This window comes from Rhynchophorus ferrugineus, unplaced genomic scaffold (genome assembly GCF_030347505.1).
Source record: "Rhynchophorus ferrugineus isolate W39M unplaced genomic scaffold, kcgeb_rfMv2 rfM4, whole genome shotgun sequence".
NCBI lineage: Eukaryota > Metazoa > Arthropoda > Insecta > Coleoptera > Curculionidae > Rhynchophorus > Rhynchophorus ferrugineus.
The window spans coordinates 2,837,427-2,855,945 of NW_027472583.1; the positions used below are offsets into that span (position 1 = coordinate 2,837,427).

Genomic DNA, 18,519 nt, shown 5'->3' on the forward strand with positions numbered 1-18,519 from the left:
CAAAATATTATGAACACCTCACATACACATTGTTGAGTTGTTAAGAAGAGAAAACAATGTTTATTTTCTCTATTTTTTGGGTATGTTAATGCACAAGACGAATTTATTTATTTAATTGAATAATATAAAAATGTATACAATTAAATATGTTAAATCTCTATTCTCTCATTCTAGATACTTTTCCTTTCTGTTCTTTTGTTCTTAATTATGTCTGTTATTCTCGCTAATTCTGTTGTTATTAAATTCTGTGGTTCTATTGACTACCGCTAATTCTCCACACATGACATTTTACTGTTATTTTGTTCTGACCATTCTTTTGTTTTTAATTCTGTTGTTTTCTCTAATTCTGCGTAATTCTCTTATTTGTGTCAATTCTGTATATATTAAATCTTTAATTCTGATTCTCATTCTCGATGCACCGTGTTTTATCGTTGAAGCTCGTCTCTCAGGTTCTTGTGTGACTGAGAAGGTTGGTTCAAGAAACTTTCTCTACATCCCGATTCCTTCAGAATTTCGGGGAGACTCTTCCAGCTAGAAACTTCTCACACTGATGAAACATGTGCGTTGCGGAGTCTTAAGTAAAGTCCCAACCGTTTCATCAACCGTGGTTTATCTGGACTGGACCTACTCTTTATCGTGGGCTCTGAATCACGATCCTTGGCCTATATTAAGCGTACGGATATTTGACTAACAAACGACCAATTTAGAGATCATCCCTTGAAACGTTTGGTTTTACCCAGCCTAATTACTGGCGTACCTTCGATCGTTTTCCTTGTCGGATTTTGAATTCTTACCTAACAATTACAAATGTTAAACAATCGCAAACATGAATTTGCGACCATTCTCCAGCAGGATTCCAACCCGCGCCCATAGCAATAGTAGGAGAACCATCCTGTCGCTTTTACCACTACGTCAACAAAGCCGGCTCTTACGTTTATGGCTATAGACATCACAAAGGGTCCTCTACCAGGTCCAAATTCTGACACGTTCCGCCTAGCCTCTGCACCTGAACCCCTATTACCCGGAAGAGTCGACATCGAGCCGATGAGACATTCTTTTTGCTAGACACGTGTTTTTTGTTTGCTCGGTGCCCTTCTTCTCTCGGCCTACCAGACATTCGATACAATTCTATATTTTATATAGTCTCAAGTCATAATTCTTTTCCTATATTACAAATATTAAAAAAAAACAGTTAAATAGTCTTATAAATTAGATCCCCAAGCTATACAAAAACAAGAAACATCATAATTTACGTAAACTAAAATGAAAAATTGTTTTGATAAACGTAATTAGGTCCCAACATAAGCAATATTTATTTATTATTAAGTTGAATAGCCATTTTCTTAGTGTCTGAATAGTTTTCAACGGAATGTTGTCCCATTCTTATGTCAAAACATCTGCCAATTTCTTCAATGATGTAAATGGTTTTTGCTCTAAAGCACCCCATAACTTTTCAGTTATATTAAGGTCTAACGATTGTGCTGTTCAGGGAAAATATTCGGTCCAGTGATGTGAATGATAGGACCAACTAAATACTACGATATTACCGCCCAAACTATAACGGTATCTGTTCCATGATTAACTGCAAGAAGGAACTCTGCTGATTGTAGAAAACAATGTAAACGACTATTCATCAGACCGCACATTCTTGCTATCATTAATGTCTAGTTCTTATGATCCTTGCACCACTTTTTTCACAACCAAAACGGTCTTGCTGCACAAAACTGCCGAGAGCAGAATCTGGAGAAAATGGAAGACATTTTTGAAATCTGTAGACACGTTTAAATCTAGTTTTCCCTAGAGTTATAGTTATTGGATAGTCTTAATCTAGTTATCTAGATTTAGTTATTGGATCTTTTTGAGGTAGCACGTAATTTAATATTCTGCAGTCATTTCTTGGATAAACAACAACATCATTTTATTCATAATTTGCTTTTTATCGAGTATGAGAATATACAGAAGCTCATTCCCATAAAAATACTCCTAAAAGAAAACTGATGCTAGTTGTTGCATAGCAAATTAAAATTTAAATAAAATTTTCAGACCTTCTCCCATAATTTATGATAACATGATACACGTTTACTTCCTGGCGGCTCCTGGTTTATCTAATGTTTCACTAATAATGTCAAAATTATTTTTAACTTGCACCTGAATTTTCTTTGAAGAATTCTAAAAATATGTATAAATCTTTCCATTCTGAACCATCATTAATCAATAATTTCATTGACATTTCATGACAACATTCCCATACTTGAATTTGAAAAATTTAAATCATTTTTATACGCGCCATTATCGTTAAAGGCATAAAATGTCAGTTTATTTTATAACAAATTTTATAGCTTACCTTTGCAAATCGTAATTTAATAGGTTCTACTCTAACGTATAAGGATATCGGTAAAATATCCAAACTTTTCTTATAAGGTAGGGTCTTACATTTATAAGAAAAGTTTTGTCATCTTTTATTAGATTTTCCTTCTGTCGCTTTTTTTACTATTTGTCTTTTTGCCTTCATGTTTTTGCCGTCTATTAACTCCATCTGTTTGTTTTCATGTCAATCTCGTGCCCTGATCTCGAACATTGATAAAAGAAAAACTATTCTCTTAAAAAATTCTATGTTAATTAAAAATAATATGTGTCGTTTTATGACTAAAATATGATGGTTTGAAATATATTTCGTATATTTTAATATTTAACATTATCTCTTTGGATTTATACTTTTATTTAAAGAATTAATTCCATTTTTGAGGTAATAATCAGGAAAATCATCAAAATATACTTACGTAAGTTTTTTAATTTTTCGCAGATGAATGTTTTGAGAACCAAAAATGCGAAAATATTTAATAAATGTAACGGAATATTATCTAGAAAAGAAAACTGAGGCAACTATTATTAATATTGATACTCTTCGACTGTATCGATATCTTTCACAATTTATAATAACATGATACACTTTTATTATTTTCTAAAGCAGAAGTCTGGGAATCAATTTTACTGCTTGATTGATATTTGTGTTTATTTTCTGTGTTCCTCATAACAACTTATTATACATAATGCTTCATTAATGATGTTATCAATATTATGTCGAACTTGAATGTTATGGCCTTAAAATTATGAATAGCCTTTATTGCTGGTATGGATTTAATATATTTTCCCTACAATTGTTTAAAAAGAATATTTACGTCGAGTTTTATATTATATGTGGAAAAAACTCGACCAAAGATTTATAATTCGATTATTTACTGTACGGCGAATAGTGTTGTCTATACAGTGTTGTTGAAGATTTGATTTTTAATTTCATAAAATACACTCAATGACCGGGTTTATATTTTCGTCAGTACTTTCACTGCTGCTATTACTTCTACTTTCTTTTTTGGATTTCTGGTGTGATCGAATATACCATGTAATGAAAAACATATTATTTAAACTTTTTTTACCCGATATAATCCTCATATTTTATCATATTTTTTGAATATGAAGAGAAGGTTATTCTAAAAGTAATTTCAGTTTTACCTAAAACATGACCAGAATACATCAGAATCAATTTGCTCATTTTTGTTTTATTGATCATGCAATCCTAGAAAATGAAAGTTTGCCATTCTCTAAAAGATCGAGGTAAACCTTTTTTGTCTTCCACCATATTGGCTTGGAAGTTTTGATGCATCCACCGTATACTCTAACCCTTGTTCTGTATGATTTGTTCCGGTTTATGCCCAAACTCTCTTGATGCAAATCTGGTTTTGAAAAGGCTTGTGAAATTCCCTTGATCTTAAAATTTATGATTATTACCAAAAAGTGGTAAAAAATAATTAATTACAATTGCAAATAATTTATTAATTATGTTTAAAATATATATAAACTTACTTCAATGAATACAAGAAAAATATAACATTATTTTTCTTTGATACCTAATTTTTATTTCGTATTTTTGTTATAATTAAATATTAATACAATAAACGTATACATAAAAGGATACGTTTATTTAATTGTCAAAAAAGTGAGCAATTAGCCAGAATTTCTGGACGTGACATTAAGATGATTTCGAGTTAGGCCATTTACCACAATTGTTCCTTTTTTTCGGGTTTTATTGCAATACGGATCCATTAGATCCTCTTGAAACAAACAAAAGTTTCGATGCTTTTCTGGATATGGCTTGATAAGAAAAACAATCACCTTATAATGTTCAAAATCGGGCATATAATTTTTCTATTTTTCTAATCTATTTTTCGCAACTATCAAGTTCTTAAATAGTTTAAAATATATAAATTTTGTGTCAAAAATCTTTAATTGAAGTGAATTTAGGAAATTTAATTTAAGGAAAAGTGTTTTTGAGTTTTCCTTTGAGAAATCAAGTTATAAAGTAATCTAGTTATAAAGATAATGTAATTCGTTCAAACATTGTTTACGTCATATTTTGTCCCTTACTTCCTAAGAAGAAATAATATTAAAAAGAAATACTTACTTGTTGTTATAAAATGCTTTAAGCATTTTTGTTGGGTTTTCTTCAAGCAGTGCAATATTATTCAACCTTCAAACCTGCTCAATAGGATGGCAGAGACAGTAGCCAACATTAGCCAAGAAAACAATGGTCTTTAAGAAAATATTTGACACAAAACTTTTTGTCTGATTCTGTCTGATGAAAAATAATACCAAACGATAGTCTTGCTTTTATATTATTTCTATTTTACTGTTTTCATTTTATATATTTGTGCATGATTCATTTAAATAAACTCGTCTTCATGCATTCATTTAGGCAAAGTGGAAAAAAAATAAATTGTTTTTTATTTACAACATTGTTTTCTCTTTTTAAAACTCAACATTGTGAAAAAGAACTATATTTTTCACGGATAATTAGATTTATTTTGAAGTGATTATAACATTTATAGATATAAATTATTGTTTACAAAGTATCAGAGTTTCGCGAAAGGCACGCCTTTAATATGCTGATATAAGCGTCTTATTGTTTGACCAGGTAAGGGCAAAAACAGAAGCGAAAAGATCAACTTACCACATAAAGAAACTGGCCGAAAGTTGTGCCACTGTCAGAGTTCCATTAAATTTAAAATAAAAGATAGTAACTTTACCAACGAGCTACGGTCTGACGTAACACAATAAAGCTACGTTTTGTTCGAACAAAGGACGATCGATTTAATTGTTAAACAAAAGCGAACATTGAACAAAAAGGTTTTATGCGCATGTAACGGTAACAATGAATTTTTTGATAGTATTGTGTCGTTCAGCAAATATAAAAATAATCTTAAAAATCGTAATGTAGATTTTGCGTTGGTACCAATGGTGTCCTGGCATTTTTTTCAAGAGAAATTTTGAAGATCCATTTTTTTCAACCGATATTTGTTGATATTTTAAAGGTATACCAGTAAAATTTAAGTCAGAAAATAACAAATTTAAAAGGTAATCATGTCATGTGAAATACAAAAGACATCTTTTTTATTGTAAGTAATTTGGTACATCTCAGCTTAAAAGTTTCATTTAAAACATTGAATAGTTGAATGCATTTTATTCAAAATATTGTACATCAATGGTCCTTTTTACTCGTTTCTCAGGCAATTTACGGATTCCGTCTCGAAAGTAGTAGCAGTAATGGTAACAAGTAGTGATCAGAAGTAGTACGGTAGATGGGTTAGCACTACCCATTTTAATGATTCCAGATATGTATCCATAATGATCCGTTGAAAACTAACATTGTTTCATCTTTGCTTGTATTTAAGCGAATGTTTAAAATGCTGATACCAGTAATCACATATTGAAATCGATGGATTATGATTGCCATAAGCTTTACACAGCATTCGATAACCTTCAGCCACCTTTTTTTTAAGTTGTCAAAAAGGTAAAAAAGTAAAACCTCCCGCAAGTGCGATTTACTGAGTACATATTCAAATATTTTCAACGCACTAAAAAATTGTTTGTTAACACTTCAACGAAATGACACATACTAAAAACTGAGGCCTGTCAGTGTGGCTTCAACATGATGTTAGTTACAAATGTACCCGATGAGACTTCATACGCAATAAGACCACTTCTATATCCTTTAACATTAATGTAACACGTCAATTGAAAAGTCCCCGGCCTACCATACTAAAACACATTTTTTTGGCAAAATTAGTTTTTTTTTATTCAACATAATTCCCTAAATAAGTATGATACACTGATTATAACGACCCTCCAACTATTCGATACTATTTTTGTAGTACGATTTGCCCTTTGCTTCAAAATAGGCCACAGTTTTGGCGATCACTTCTTCATTCGACGACAATTTCTTCCCAGGGAGCATTCTTTTGAGATCGGAGAACAGGAAATAGTCGCTGGACGTCAGATCTGGAGAATACGGTGGATGAGGAAGCAATCCGAAGCCCAATTCATGGATTTTTGCCACCGTTTCACTGACTTGTGACACGGTCCAATAACGCTATGAAATAGTCGCTGTTGATGGTCCTTACATACATACGCCATAACATTGCCAGCCGACTGTTGCGTTTTCCCACGCTTTGGCGCGGGTTCATCGTGTGCAGTCCACTCGGTCGATTGGACTTCGGAGTGAAATGATGGCGCCATGTTTCATCCATTGTCACATATCGACGAAAAAACTCGGGTTTATTACGTTTAATCATCTTCAAACACTGTTCCAAATCTTCAACTCGTCGTTGTTTTTGGTCAAAAGTGAGCTCGTGCGGCAACCACATTTCACAGAGCTTTCTCATACCCAAACATTCGTGAATGATATGATATACACGTTCAGTTGATATCGTCACCAAGCCAAGTTTTTGCTTCAACTGTATTTTTTCCCTTCAAAAAGCAATATTTTATCAACACGCGAAATTCCTTTTTATCAATTTTTTTCACAATAACAAAAGTTGCTTCACTCAAAATGCTATACTTCACAAACCAATAATCCAACAGCTGTCAAGTTTATACACGCAGCTTTTGGGAGCTAGGGCTGACTAAAAAACATATGGATGTGTCAGGCCGGGGACTCTTCAATTAACCTATTATAAGACTGATAACAACAAACTGATATAGCTTATTCGATCGATTATTATTCACAAGCTTTCATTATTCACTATCTACATTATATCTCGTACCTACTTAAACCAAACCTCCCATTCGAAAATCAAAAATGTTGTCAACTTCCTTAGCCAGAATGGATCGACTTTTTAACTCTTGTATTCAATTTATTAACTCATTATCGTCTTATCTTTTAATTCCTTGCGGTAGAATGGGCCCCCACCTGGAAAGTTCATTAAAGACTCCATTAAAGATAACAGGGAAAAAATTCCAGGCAGGTTTCCACTTTCCCGACTCCTGATTCGAAATAGTCGATTGGTAAATAAGCGGTCCCCCTTCTTTAGGATACATGTGCTTAATTAATTCTCCATAGATAAGGGAAAGTTGAAGAAACACTATTTACAACAAATAGAGTAGGAGCTTAGTATTAAATTAAAATGTATTATTAGGAGCTTTCATGTATTTGGAAAGTGTCGCTATGGCAACATTTGCGGTTAACACTGCGCGAACAGGTTAATTGAGAAGTTCCCAGCCTACCATAGTAAAACACATTTTTTTAACAAAATTAGTTTTTTTTATTCAGCACAATTCGCTTCAAGGGCGATACACTGATTATAGCAACCCTCCAACTTTTCGATACCATTTTTGTAGTACGATTTGTCCTTTGCTTCAAAATAGGACTCAGTTTCGGCGATTACCTTTTATATATCGTATAGAATCAATTAGTTAACGCTACTTTGAGTAAATACATTTTATGATTTTCTTGAGAATTATGTAGTTGTTTCCGAAAAAAACTGGTAATATACACCTGGTAAGTAAGTTTATGGGTAACTAGCGACCCGCCCCGGCTTCGCACGGGTGCAATGCTGATACTAAATTAAATACACTACAGAAAAAATATGAACGTTGTATATAAAAACATAGCGGCCCGCTCCGACTTTGCACGGGCATAACATATATATGCCTATGTCACTCAATGAAAACAGGATTAAAATCGATCCAGTATTTTTGGTTCATTCATTACTGCCCTTGGCCTGCACGCATTAAATTTGGAGTAAAACAATTCCTCTTCCCCTATACTTACTATGAAGATTTCCTGCTATCTTTGGAATATCTAAATTCATACAATTTTTATTACATTACACATTTTTAAACGCAAATTTTAAATTTGTAATATCTCCGAAAATATTTGTTTAATTTACATGCTGTAAGGAACCATATTGATCTATATTAATTGCACACTGTATTTAAGGTACTTAATTCGATAAGGATTAATGCCGTATTGCTTAAAATAGCTTCGTAAATAAGCCATTTTCTCACGTAAAAAGTAAACAATAAAAATGGTTAATGTGGGTTATCCCTAAAAGATAAACATATACCATCGCGGATTTTTTTGTAGACCTTTTTATGATGTACAATACTGTAGTACATTAATTTGATCTAACTCGTAGGGTTAGGCAGCGTTTTTGCTAATTGCTAAATAAGCCTAAAAAATAGGTTAATTTACGACATCACGTTAGAAACCTCTAAAATTAGCAATGTTGCCTTAGTATACTATGCATTTATTATACATTTAAACCTTCCTCTTGAATCACTCTATCTATTGAAAAAAACCGCATCAAAATCCGTTGCGTAGTTTTAAAGATTTAAGCGCACATAGGGATATAGGGACAGAAAAGGCGACTTTGTTTTATACTATGTAGAGATGTGTCTTTCTAGATAAGTACCTATTTTTAAGTTACTGCAAAAGCAAATTGTAAGTTCGTTGACTAATAATTTGGCAATGACTAATAATATCTCAGAAAACTTTAAAAACGTGTGTATTACATGTTTATCAAGATGCCTGCCGCCATTTGTAAATTCGTTTCAGAATCAGACAATATTTTCCTTTTCATTTTATTCTAGTTAAAAAGAGACACAACGCTGTCTGATATGTTGGAACATGTAACCGAATTAGCCTACAAAAATCGTCCGGTTGTTAGACGTATGCAAACTTATTGAAAAGCAATAGTGATAAGGGATTATAACTTTAACCTATAAACTATTGTGGCTGTATAATTAACTGTAGTTTTTAGATGTACTATAATGTTAAAATAAATTATATTTGATAACATTTTTGTTCAATTATTTCTCCATCAACAAAGCACAAAAACATTGCTACGATTTGACGTTACAAATTCAGTTGACGTATGTACAAAATGTTAGACCATATATTAAAAACATGTCTACTTGACCGCGAAGCTACGTAGTTGGTTTTTAATTCGTATTATTCTTTACCCTTCGACGAAAATGTATAATAATCTCGAAATACGACTCTCGCATTTCTTTCTTTTGACCTTCGGAATATTTTTCCATGCGTCTTATCCCGATATATCTCAAACAAAATTTATTTCCAAGTACGCGCGAGGAGAAGAGAAATATCTGCGAGGCATACAGATTCTACTTTCTTTTTCGCTTGTTTGAATATGATTCTCCATTCGAATCAAATAATGAAGAGCAAATATTTTGACGTTGTATTTGTTCCGTTTAGTTTTTTCCTCTCGTGTACTTTCTGACGGTTAATATAATTTTATTGTTGTTGCGTTTTTATAGTTACAGTGTGTTTGTTTTCGCTTATATCGGTTTTTTTATATATTCTCATTATATGTCGTGCAAGCTTTTACTGCGTTGTTAAGAGTGTTTGTAGAACTTCATCTATCCGCTAACGGTTATGTTAATTAGTTTTAATTAAGTGATTATTGATAGGTCAATTGAAAAGTTCCCAGCCTGACACATAGATGGCGCGACTAGAATTAAATCAACATGTTTTTTAGTTAGCCCTAACTCTCAAAAGATGCGTGTATCGGATCATTAGTTTATGAATTATAGCATTTTGACTGAAGCAACTTTTATATATTTATTTTTTATTTTATCCGATCGGATTAAACATGCATTAATAGAGAGGAAGGCATAACATAATGTAACTATATTCTTCTGCTGTGTGATTTACTGTGTATCTTTTTACCCGTTTTTTAACACATAATTTTTAAATTATGTTTACAGAGGGACTATTTGAAGTAATTGTTTCTCAAATTGGCTGGCATATTCCTGAGTTTTCTGAAAATACTTTCTAGTGTGGAATAATTCTTCTTCTTTGAGATAATTGTGCTAAATTATCATTATATATCATACTATTAGAAGTTGGGACATCGCGTGTTACTTTCCCTTCGTATCGTGTGCACATGTCATACTTCATCCAGGCATAATTTATAATAGCTGTCAGTTACCGTTATTGTCTGCTGTTTATTATGATTGTGCGTCAAGTTTATTGACTACTATGGACTAAGATTGCTATTAACAATCCTGGTTATTCCATTACTGCTATTACCAATAACATCCATTATCAGTATTTGTCGGTACATTTTTTTATGGATATTATTATTTGCCAGTATTGTGATGTGTCTGCATAGTTACCTGCGTTTTCAGCTGCCAGTATATGATTGCCAGTACCATTATATTTCAATATTATCTGACATTAGAAGTACCTGTCGTGAAAATTACGACCTTCGATCACACGATCGATCCTTGTTATATTTGATGTATATTGAAAGTATATTTGAAAGCTGTTGAAGAGAAGTGGTTGATCAGGTACGTTTTCATTATGTTTTCAGAACGTACGTACATTCATTCACAGTTACGCTTAGAACATACTTTGTTTATTTTGTCATTTATTGGGTAAGTAGCTGTTATATAATTTAATTTGATCTATGTTTTTATGAATTTAATATGTTAAATTGTTTTCTATTATTTAATTAACCCTACAACTGTTTTCGTCTCTACCCTTCGGTGCTACCTAATAAAACAGGATTTTTAAAAATGTGCCAGAATTTACCAATCATCACGAAAATATTATTTTCCCCCCAAGAACTGACTATTTTATTCTGTCCAATTTCCACTATGAAATTTTGTTATTTTTCGTTGAAATATTTAATAAAACAATCCTTTATTGTATCAATTTTAATTGAGAACAGTACCCGTACGTGTACATGCAATTTAAATCGCAGCAGAATTTTAATATTTTGTCGAATAACACTCGGCATCCGTTAGATTCGGAACATATGTCGAAAAATAGAAATAATTTAGCCGAACAAGTATGACCGTATGAACAACATATTGCGAGATCTCTGTATATGAAACGATACCCGTACCGAATGAATATATTTGAAGCAGCAAATTACCAAAAGCGTAATCCATCGAGATAACTGAAATTTATTTGCCAGGCATCTACAATTTCCTGCCGTATATAGTCGAGACGTATTCCACTAACGAGCAAAAATTCCCAATGTAACATATAGTTTAACGTAGATAGAAATGGGAATACGTGGCATATTTTTGAGATTATTAAAAAAATACACTGCGAAACGTAAACGTATATTCATTTACCTCTTGTTCCCTGGTTTCGTTGCACTTTACGCCATATTCTACCAGTGTAAAATAATTTCAAGAAAACTGAAAAATTTATTTATTCAGAGTATTGACCATTTGATTCCATACATTTTTCTATATGTTTCGGGCAATTTATGAATGGACCATCCCAAAAAAACTATTTATTCTTTGAGCAAAACCGCTCATCGAGCCACTTCCTAACTTCTTCGAAATTGGCGAAGCGCTGCTCTATAAGCGCATGTTCCGTTGATGCGAATAGTTTATACTCGGACGGGACAGGGTCTGGAGGGAACGGCGAGTGCGATAATATATCCCATGTAAGTGTTTTCAACACTTCCTTGGCCGTTTTTGCTTTATGCTGGGTTATCGGCCTGTAAAATCAGTATACCGTATCTTCGTCCAAAATGGGATCATTTTCGAGCAATGCATGATTCAAATTAATCATTTGTTGTCGGTAGCGATAACATTCATTGTTTCACCAGGTTTCAACAGTTCGTTATACACTAATCCACTCTAATGCCACCAAACACAAAGAATGTGTCTAAAAGAATGTAACTAAAACTATTTGGCCTTGGATCGGCCGACTTCGACAGGTGATAACACGCGGAAGGAAGTGATACAACGCTATATCTCTTTAGAACCCACAAAGATTTTAATTCAAATAATACGTACAATAATACATCTAATACTGCAAGAAAATGCGATCGAATGAGAAGTAAATTTGATTAAACAAAGTTTTGTTTTTCTACAAAATAATGACCCTAAACATTCATCAAAATTATATCAGAGGTTCCTGGAAATAAAATGAAAAAAAATTGTAAATAATGAAATCTATTAGATTAGCATGAAACATGATATAAAACTGAAGAATCGATACTCATTGAGCTCAGCACAGTTGTAGGAATATCTATAAAACGAATGGACATTGAAAGACAGTGGGCTTCGAATACTTAAATAAATTAATAAAAAGAATGAGTAAAATTTCTGGATAAGTAATTAAAAATGAGGGAGGTCAAAAATTAATAAAAAATGTTTTCAATTATTTTATTGGTATTAAATTTATTCAATTAACTTTAATATGGTTGGCGCAGTGGCAGCGGGTGACAGGACGGTTGTCATACTGTTGCTATGTTTGGGCAACTTATGTCTGTGATTGGTTATATTTGTAATTAACCAAAATGCACGAGTATAAAAAGAAAATAATCCCAGTAATGCCATAGCCATATTGGAAAAATCCAGCCCTATAGATAATGACCTCCGACTGTGGGTATTTAGATAAAACAAATGGGTATTGGAGTTTCTTATTGTTTACAAGAATAATCAACAAAATTACTACTTTTTTATCTCCAAGTTGGTCATTCGTCAGGGAACCCACGTTAAACAGTAGGTTCAGACCAGATAAACCCCCGTTAGTATAAAAGAGACTTTAACATATAATTAAAAAAACTTTAACTCAATATTAGTATAAGATTTGAGTGTAATAAGTCATAATATATTTCTTTTATCATAATTTTTTTAATAACTTTTTTGTTCCTAAAGTTTTGAACCGTGGTGTATATATACCACAGGAAATAATATCTTAGACACAGCCTGCCGAGGGCATTTAACTGAAAAATACAAACCTATAGATGATAAATGACTCCTTGTATCAGCAATTCTCCGACTGTGGGACTTAAACCCGTTTTATTTTACATAATAATTATAACGAGTCAAAAGCTATTACGTGAGGATGTCGGGGGAGGTTAATTGTAAACCTTCCCCTGTAATTGGGGTGAAACGAAATCTATTTTCGCTTATTCGACAAAGAAGACGTCGGGGATTCGCCCGTTCACCCTTTCCGTTCGTTCTTCCATACCGGGACCCGCAAAAATAAATCGCAACTGTCTTGTGCTTTTCGTTCTGGTTTATGGCGTATCGGATAGCGTTATATTTCATATCATCGCATTCGAAACCTAGAGCGTCTTAATATTTACCACAGACGTTGTCGAGTTTACGATGTTAAGGGCGGTAAGAAGTAGATTGAAACTAGGTAAGTATATTTGATAATCGTAAAAATTATTGATATCTCTAATTGGTAAATACTGAAATGTTTCACCGTAAACAACTGTTAATCTATCTATATATATATATATATATATATATATATATATATATATATATATATATATATATATATATATTCTATGCAAAATAGGAGTAAACTCACGTTATTAAGACTTACTATTATGCAAATTATAAATTCGTTTTAGAATTAATTAATATTTTTCTTCTCATTTGATTACAGTTAGAAAGAGATCTGGCAATATGTAACCGAATCAGTTCGTAGTTTGTAATTCGGTTGTCAAACACCTGCAAAGTTCTTTAAAATATTGGTTATACGAGGATTACTATTTATATTTCGGGAAATAGCAACACTGTTATCATGTGAGTCCATCTGATGGTTCCATCGTAAAGTTTAACATTTTTGAGGATATACGTACTCAGAATATTATTTTATATTTAGTTGAAAGTTTCGTCTCGGCAGAAAATGGAACTGAATCGTGAACATTTTCGTGCGATGATTTTTTACGATTTTCGACGTGGATTATCACAACAAGAATGAATCAATCAACTTAATTTGACTTTTGGCGATGAAGTTCCATCCAAAACCACCGTGTATCGCTGGTTTAGTGAATTCAATCGTGGTCGTAGTTCGCTGTCCGACGAGTTTCGTGAAGGTCGTCCAAAATCGGCTGTTCTGCCAGAAAACATCGATGCTGTGTGCGAAGTGATTAAACAAGATCATCATGTCACCTATTGTGAGATTGAGGCATCGCTAAGCATTAGTTTTACCAGCATATATGCGATTTTACATGAACACTTAGCTGTGCGAAAATTATATTTGCGTTGGAGCCTACACAATTTCACAATGGCTCAAAAAAGGCTCGTGTCGATTAGTGCAAAGAAATGCTTAATAAATTCAATCGCGGTACTTCGAAAGACGTTTATAAAATCGTGACAAGTGAAGATAAACCAAATCCAACAAAAGTTGTTCGCGCACGGAGCACTTCAAAAAAAATGGTGGCCTATTTCTTCGGGAAAACTGGTCATATTGCAACGATGCCTCTAGAGGACCGTACAACAGTAAATTCTGATTGGTACACAATCATTTGTTTGCCAAAAATCTTCGGTGAAATAAGAGACGCAGGATTGTTTTTTATCATGACAGTGCGAGCTCTCACACATCGGCTCAAACAAGAGACTATTTGAGCACTCAAAACATCGAATTGATGGGTCATCCACCGTACAACCCTTATTTGGCACCCAATGACTTCTTTTTGTTCTAATCCGTGAAGAATAAACTGTCTGGTCAACGATTTTCACTAACTGTTAGTCTGGAAAGTATCCATAGAAAGGTTAGAGATATACAGCTCTTTGAGCGATGTAGAACATCCCTTTGTACATTGTTAGGTAATACTCGTATAGTATTTAAAAGGTGTAAAGATAATCCATGAAGAGTTCTAATGGAACTTTCAGACATTGCCTTTAAAAAATATTGTTTTTAAAAAAATATAATAAAAACAAGGAAGACTTATTATTTCAATTTGTGTATTTAGATGAGATATGGATTTATCAAAATGTGACATTGGGTTACTCATGGCAAGATGATAATAAAATAGTGTTAAAACAACAAACATTGATGGAAAAAGGTAAACTTAGAATAACAACTGATTGTGTTTTCGTTCGCTAGTCATAATATTTATTAATAATTCAATGCAGATATATTGTTTTTCCTGTTGGAAGCAGAAATTGTTTTATTCCTGGAGCAGAATTAGTGTCCTCTAAGTCCAAGGATGACTACCATGGAGAAATATATCTTAACATGTTTTTGCTCTGGTTTAAATGAATTGATATAGGGTGTGGCAAAGAATTATTACATAGACATAGAAAATGTTTTATTAATATTGAATGAAGAATATATACCTTAGATAATAACTGTTTATGTTTTTAAAATTTTTTTTTATATCTCGCATGCCACGCCATCTGGTGACTCAGACGCGTAAAACTACAACACTTTTTACAACTTTATTCACAGGAGAGCACATTCTATATCTGTTTACTTTACGCAATTTTCTGTTTTTCTTATACAGACTTGTTACCTATAGCATTCGGATTAGGATAAACTCAAATTACTTTTCCATAACCTATTATAATTTAATGGAGACATCAGGGCGAAATTACTCGAATTATGTATTCATTTCGACATTTAAGTCCCCATTATCGTCATTCGTGATTGAAATATCCCGAATAAAACCTGCGAATGTTATCTAAAATATAACTAAGGAAATACCTGCATAAGAGATAAATCCCTCCACTGCTGGAAAGGAAAATTCCTTTTCGATTTTCCGACTTGTTTAAGGCAGTCGCGAGCATAAGAGCCCTTGTTAGGCTCCATCAGGGATAATGAGAAGTAAACATTTTAAATGCGATCTGCATGTTTGGTCTGAGGAAGAAAAATCAGCAGGAGCGAAAGCATATGAACTGATATAGCGAAATATTAGCTTCGTATAAGGATCCTTCCCGTACTGAATCGTCAAGATTATTTATATTCTTATTTTTGGATCACATTATCCAATAAGTATCTTCGATAAGTAATAAAAATATATTTTATGGTTTGAAATAATTTAGATATACTTTTTAAAAGGTTAGAAAGAAAAGTTTTGTCGGATTTTCATAATTTCTCAACATCCCATATCAATCTGCAACTTCTGGATTCACCTGACTTAGATTTTTAGCTATTCATTGAAGAGATACTCAACGAACTGTTTCAAGGATTAGAATAAACTATAGCATAAAAACTCTACTAACATGAGTATGTCTATTTAAAAATTAAAGGAATAAAAATGAATGGCGATGCTCCAGAATTAGGTGATTAGCTATTTTTGTTGACGATACTGTCATATAGTGGCTGTAGGTAAATACCATGAGGACGCTGCCATGAAATTGTAAAATATTCAAGTTTCATATAGTAACACAACATCATGTTAGACAAAAAGCAAAACACATTAGAACCAAAATAAATAAATAAAGTGTATACCTTTGATGAAATTTAGTAATAAATTAATTTATAATTAAGATTATTCTAAGCGTACCTAATAAAGATGTTATAAAAAATATATACTAACATATTAAAATATTTAAGATTTACGCTAGATGGATAGCTGTTCTGGAAGATTAAATATAAAGAAGAAGAAAGAACTGGATGTAAAATTTAGAAGAATCTATTGGCGATTTTGAAGAAATTCTGCCCTATCAACTTACAATAAAATATTGCTGTATAAGCAAATCCTATGGATATATGGTGTTGTGCCAAGAAAAGCATTCTGGACGTAATTTAGCGATTTCGTATTTAAGAGTATTGAGGATTGCTGTTAATGCCCCATGAATTTTAGAAATAGAGATTAACATCGAGATTTGGGAATCGGTATAATTAATCAAATCATTAAAAACATTGCAGAAATTCATGAACAAAGACCATCTTCATCATACCATTGTTGTGGCAGTCCTGTTTCAAGACCACTCAACATTACTAAGCCTTTTAAACTATTGTAGTGTGGTTTTAGTTGGTGGAATCTAAGAGATTTTAATACAAAACGCTTTAATATTATTTTGATAATTTGGGACAGCATAACATTAGTCATGGAATAAATTTTGTTAAGATAGAAGTTTTTAGTAAAGAAATAAAAACTCACTCAAACTAAATTTTTGATCATAAGAACATATTTGGTTATATTACTATTATGTATAAGGTTTAATTAGAGAATAAACATCCATGAAAATATTTAAATTAAAGAAATAAAATTAATACATTATATAATATACAAATTTTAAGTAAATTACTTCCTTTACAAAGCTTTAGAATAAAAGCGAGGACTACATTCGTATGACAAAAAATACATATATAGAATTAATTATTTATTTAATTTAAATTTGTACTTATTATATTTTATACTAAAAAATTTAAATAACTATTATTAGAACTAATATAACTAATTTAACTAGAGGTTATAAAAACATTTTAATAGAAAGTAATAAGAACTTATACACTATATGATATATTTTAATACACTATATTTTAAATATATTACTTTCTGAAATTTATTGATTTATTTTTAATATATTTTTAACAAATCCGGTAATTCATTTTTTTTTGCTTTTAAAAATAGAGAATACGTTCTAAAATAAATGTGCGGAATTAATTTTCATCAGAAAAATTATTTATTACAAAGTAGTTAAGTTTAAGAACGTATTTAATTTAAATTTATATTTAGCAATATATATAAATCCTTATTTAAATAACTATTTGGTAGTTTAGAGAATAAATACCCATGAAAAGTTTTACAGACAATAATGTAATACACTATATGCTTGTTTTAATTAAACTACTTAAATTACTAAATTTCTTGATTTATTTATAATATATTTTTAACAATTTCGGTAGTTCAAAAGTTTTTTATTTTGAGAAAATTGGATAAAAATACACTTCTAGAATAAAAGTTCTATGAAAATAATTGCATTTATATAAAATATTCTTGTTAAGTCTATTAATTTATATTTACCTTATTTTATAGTAATAATTGATATAGATCTTATATTTAATCATACTTCTACTTACGTAATAGCGTTCTGGAGTCATGATTATAAACTGGCACCTGTTCCTCGATGCTCGAAACTGTGCCATCTCGACACGCTCATACTTTAACCCGTTATCAGTGCAGAAAAATCAACGAAATAATGAATCGATGACCGGGGAACCTTCTCCAGGCGAAGGCGACGTGAATCCAGAACGTGGTGCGGGTACGGGGAAAACCCCGTGGGAAGGAAAAAACGCGCCGAGTAAAGTTTCTCCTGGTTGTTGTTGTTGAGGAGGAGAGTCAGTGTGCGACGACTCTTGGGGGGATGAAGTTGGCCACGCGATCACCAACTATACAACAAGTGAGACGGATCGCGCGACGATTTTGAACGGCAAAGAGCGCCAGCGGACGCTTGCGCCATCTGGCGGTGAAGGCGGCCGCGGACATTTCCACGGTGAAG

General features: G+C 32.2%; 1 protein-coding gene across 1 annotated transcript in view; it reads right to left on the reverse strand.

Moving 5' to 3' along the window:
• The window catches only part of mAChR-B (muscarinic acetylcholine receptor), a 96,998-nt gene extending 78,761 nt beyond the window's left edge, over positions 1 to 18,237 (reverse strand). The window contains exon 1 of the mRNA XM_076403479.1: positions 18,101 to 18,237. The gene's annotated coding sequence lies outside the window, so the exon portion shown is untranslated. The remainder of the gene's footprint in view (positions 1 to 18,100) is intronic.
• Positions 18,238 to 18,519: the final 282 nt, after the last annotated feature.